Raw genomic sequence first — 5,646 nt, 5'->3', positions numbered from 1 at the left:
GAATTGAATTGTGCATTGTGATTTGTGAATTGAATTTAAGTGTTCAAATGAAATGAACTATTAAAGAGAAGTGAAGTGAATTGTTTAAGTGAAGTGAAGTGTTCAAATGAAGTGAAGTGTTCAAGTGAAGTGAAGTGTTCAAATAACGTGTTCGATTGAAGTGTACAAGTAAAGTGTACAAGTGAAGTGTTGTGTTGAAGTCAAGTGAAGTTAAATTAGATTGAAGTTTCTAAATATAGTGATAATTGTCTGTAAAGGAGCTAAATCATGGATAATCCTTCATCTGAAAGAGATAAAAGGTTGATGCGAAGGGAGCAATTGAAATTAGAGATTGAAAATAAAGAGAGACAAATTCAGAAGAGAACGAAGCTCGCGAGCATTAAACAAAGAGACAAAGAGATTGAAGAGGAACAATTAGCAGAATTGCAAAAACAGAGAATGAGAGTGGTTGAAATGCGACACAAGGCTCGACAAGAAAAAGAAGACCTACAAAAACGCAAATGTGAAGAAATCAGAATAAAACGAGAAGACAAAGAGATTGAAAGGCTGAAAGAAAAAAGAAGGCAGTTGGAAAGACAGATTATAGAAATCGAAGAATTTGATGCGTTGGAAGATGCTGATGGTAGCATGGAACAAGAAGGAGCATGTGGTTATGATACACAGTTTAAGGACATAAACACAGATGAATATAAAAGAGATGACGTGAGATATAAAGACAATGCTAAAATGAGCAGATCTATAATAACGGTAGATGAATATGGACATATAGATGATATCAGTAGCATCAGTATGGGCATTAGGTACCATGAAAGTGAATTGGAACGTTCAGAGACTTGTTCAGAGAGTACCACAGACACCGTTGACAAGGAGTTAAAATGGCTGGACAGCAAAGCCAAGAAGCATGTTGTAACTGATCGTGGTGACAGGTTGAAAGTTCAGAGGAACTATAATGTCGACAAATGTGATGATGAACTACTGAACATAGATGTTAATCATGAATATCATAATTATAGAGGAAATAGAAAATTGAAAATGTCACATAGAAAGAAACATGGCAATGTGGATCAAATACACAGATTGAATTCTGAGGCCAGAATTAAAAAGGAGGGAGATACATATGTAACAGATGACGATGACACGTACTCAGATGACGAATATAGTATTAAAAGTGAAGTAGTACAGCAATTAAAGAAGGAGATAGAAGACATGAAACAGAGAGAAATACAAATGATGGATGAAATTGAAAGTAGAAATGAAGCGGAAAAATTAAAAGCAGCTAAGAGAAAGCTCAAGCAACAACAAATAAGACGACTATTACAGCAAAAGCAAGAGTTAGAAGAGAGTCTGTTGGAGAAACAAAGCACTTTAAGTTCCCTAGAGGGAGAGTATTGTGCAGATGATTTGGACACTACATAAAATCAGTACGTGAACCTAAAGTGCCTTTTGTAATAAAGCCTAATGTTCCAAAGTTCTCTGATCCTCAAACATTCAATGAATGGAAACTTGAAATTGAATGTATGATGAAATCTGGCATTTATCACCAAGATGTATTGAGACAGTCGATAAGAAATTCCATCACTGGAAAGCCAAGAAAAGTTCTCACAACTTTAAAGCCTGATGCAAGCCTGCAAGAAATACTTACAACTTTGGAAACAAATTTTGGTGATATCAAGACGGGCCAAAGTGTTATGGAAGAATTTTATAATAGCAAACAAGAAAAATACGAAGATATATCGACATGGGCCATACGGTTGGAGACACTTATCCAGAAGGCCATTAATCGGAATGAAATACAAGAAGAAAAGAAAGATACAATGTTGAGAACGAGATTCTGGAGGCACATCAGTAATACTGAATTGCGAAATGCAACCAGAGTGTACTTTGAAACGGTCTCAACATTCGAAGAGTTGAAAGTTAAAGTCAGAAGGGAAGAACAGGAAATGGCTGTATGTAAAGGAACGGAACTGCCTAAAGAGAGTAACGTACTGCACATTGATGAGCAAATGAAAATATTAAAGGATCTCACAGAGAAAATGAATCTTATGGAGAAGAAGTTGAATGAGATGTCAAAAGAGAAACCATCACAAGATAGAAACGAGTCACGTTTTGAAAATCGAACATCCGACCAACCAAATTATAGAAGATGTCATATAGGTCGTTACAGAAACATGAACAGAGGAAGAGGATTTAGAAGTTATCGAGGTCAATATCCAACTCGAGGGTACTTAAGACAAGATCCGAGAGAACAACAACCTAAAACACAACATTTAAACCAACAGAGGCTCTGATCGCGGGAGCTGATGAGAGCGGCATGAACAACATATGCCCCGACACATTGACTGATGAACAACATGATAAAGGAGACTTACTGCAAAGAATGATCGGAGACCCTAATTTAACAGACATCAAAATAAACGGAATTCTAGTTAAAGCTTTGATTGACAGTGGCTCACAGGTCAGCTTAATCACTGAAGAATTTTATAATAACATGGATCACAAACCTGAATTGAATTCTATGGATGATTTTCAAATAGATCTAAAAGGTGCAAATGGCATGACAGTTCCATATACTGGATACATCGAAGCATCTATAGAAACACAACTTACCTCTACACCAATACTTACCGTTTTATTGGTTATCCCGGTGTCACAGTATCATGGTGTAGCTCCAGTCCTTCTAGGTACGAATTTAATTCGCAATATTCAACAATGCAGAAATACAGATAATTTACCTGATGAGTGGGAAGCAGCCATGATGTCCATCAATCCGTTTATCGGTAGAGTAACTGCAACGAAACCCATAACCTTACATCCAATGGAAACCAGAACAGTTACTGGATTTGTAAGGAAGATCAAGAATACTGACGCAGCAATTACAGAGGCATTTGAAGATGAACACTCTCATAGTGCTATTGTTTGTCCACGCGTGGTCACTGTGAATAACGCTGGTCGAACCGCAAGAATACCGGTAAGAATCTGCAACGTAACAGCAAGACCAATTAAGATCAAGGCAAGACAGAATCTATGCCAATTAAACGAAGTGCAAGTATTACGAGAAGCATCCGTTTTAGAGCCATTGACTGCAGCAATACAGACTGAAACAGCACCCGCAAAGAAAGGAAAAGTTGAAGATGAAGATATTAAACATCAATATGGTGTTAATTTAGAACAGACCGATTTGACCGATGATGAAAAAAATCAAGTGTATAAGCTGTTCCAAAAATATGATACAATCTTTCCAAAACATCCCCTGGATCTTGGACATACCTCAACCGTAAACAGAGGCGTATTTAGGTGGGGGGCTTGGGGGCTAAAGCCCCCCAGCTGGGTGGCTAGACACGATTTTTAATAAAAAAGAGCCCCTTACAGTTTCAATTTACTTGTGTATTTCCTGTCATATGTCCCTAATTAAGCCATAAACAGCTGTCGATTTGTGTGATTAGCCCCCAGGCATGTGTACAGACGATCTAACCTTCGTCAGCTTAAGTGCACGCTTCATTGACTGTAAGTAATAAACTGCGCTATTTGATTGGCTGAAGAAGATACATTCAACTAATGAAATTCATCCGTACATTTAGCTATAGATAAATGTTTACAAATGGCTGCCGCATGAGACTTGTGAAAAACAATCTTTCAATTTGTAGCAATTAAAGAGTTTAGACGAACGCAATGGACAATCATTATTATTTTTTAGGTAATTTCTTTGATGAATTTAATTGGTATTAGCTCTTTAGAGTGATAATCCTTTTGAGTAACAAGTTATTGCCAGTGAAATTCAACTGCACACTTAATGAATGGCAATTATTTTTTTTGTTTTGATTTGTTTTTTTACAAATCGGGCTAACTGCTTTGATGTTCATCCATAGTTTTTAAAATTAAAAAAGACTCAAAAATGATGAATTACTTTGCTATATAAAACTAAATCATTTTCTTAAAGCGTGACAACATCGAGGCAGCAACACCCGAATTAAACTACACAAAACACCTAAAGACTCCCTTTGTTGACACTTTTGTGAACGAAATGGACACCCGATTCAGTTATTTGCAGACTAAGGCAGCCATGGGATTGAAGTTTATACCTGAACAAATATGCTCCTCTCCTGTCAGTGCTGGTTCAATGATGATCTCCCTTCCCTTCAGTCCCTCCCTGCCGAGTTGCACTTTATATGGCAGGCTAGGTGGAAAGGTGTACCCAACCCACCTACTTCCCTTCAGGGCTCTGATGCACATTGTGATTCCCAGCTGTACCCCACCATTTACACTGTTTTGTCCATATCATGTGTGTTCCCTGTCACATCATGCGAGTGTGAAATGAGTATCAGTGCCCAAGGACTTGTTAAGACAAAACTAAGATCATCAATGGGTCAGGACAGGTTTTCCGCTGTGTGCCTGCTTTCCATTCATAGGGACATGGACATAAACATTTTAATGTTGTACCTAAGTTGACGTAGTAGGACATCCAACAAGGTTAAATAGGAGGTCCACCCATCTTAAACCGTTAAAAAAGTTATGGATAAAGATAATGTCTCCCACCACTTTAGTGGTTTGAGAGACATTTGATTTGCCCCTGTGTGTCTGTCTGTCCGTGTGTCTGTCACACTTGATGTGTGAACTCAAGTTCTTATTTGTTTCACATGCACTTTTATCATGCAAAATGCTGATTAGATAGCAGGAAATCGCATCATTTCAAGGTGCCATTTCAAAAAAAAATCGACGACGGAAGGGGACACCCCTCCCGCACCCTCCCCTGTTGAGCCCCCCCCCCCCCCCTCTGAAAATTTTCTGGATACGCATCTGGTAAAGCACTCTATCAAACTAAACAATGAAACACCTTTTAAAGAACCATATCGAAGAATCCCACCTGGAGTATTTAATGAAGTCAGAGAACACTTGAAAGAAATGCTGGACATGGGAGCAATTCGAGAATCAAGAAGTCCTTGGTCTTCAAACTGTGTAATTGTGAGAAAGAAAATGGTACAATTCGATTCCGGAAACTCAATGAGAGAACGAAGAAAGACAGTTATGCTTTACCGCGAATTGAAGACACCTTACACTTGTTATCAGGGTCCAAATATTTCTCCAAACTAGACTTGAAAGCTGGATACTGGCAGGTAGAACTTGAGGAGGAAGATAAGGAGAAGACTGCGTTTCAGGTTGGAGGCCTGGGGTTTTATGAGTGCAACCGTATGCCCTTTGGGTTATGCAATGCCCCCGCGACCTTCCAACGATTGATGGAACGTTGCATGGGAGATCTTAATCTACGAGACTGCCTCATCTACTTGAACGACATCGTCATTTTTTCCAAAGATATTCAAAGCCATATCCATAGATTGGACGAAGTTTTTTCAAGATTAGCTTCCTACAATCTTACAATTAAGCCATCCAAATGTGAATTCTTCAAAACCAAAATAACATATCTCGGCCATGTTGTCTTCGAGGAGGGAATAAGTACAGACCCCGAAAAGACTGAAACGGTGAAAAATTGGCCCGTTCCTTGCAATGTAAAAGACGTCCGGAAATTCTTAGGGTTTGTTGGATATTACAGGCGTTTCATTAAAAAATTTTCTAAGATTGCAAGACCTCTCAACAACCTACTGATTGGCCACACTAACAAACCCAAGAGTAAACAAAAACCAAGTGCATTGT

This window comes from Dreissena polymorpha, chromosome 16, assembly GCF_020536995.1.
Source record: "Dreissena polymorpha isolate Duluth1 chromosome 16, UMN_Dpol_1.0, whole genome shotgun sequence".
In the NCBI taxonomy this organism is placed as follows: Eukaryota; Metazoa; Mollusca; class Bivalvia; order Myida; family Dreissenidae; genus Dreissena; species Dreissena polymorpha.
The sequence above is the reverse complement of the archived record's forward strand: the minus strand, read 5'-3'. Positions refer to the sequence as shown.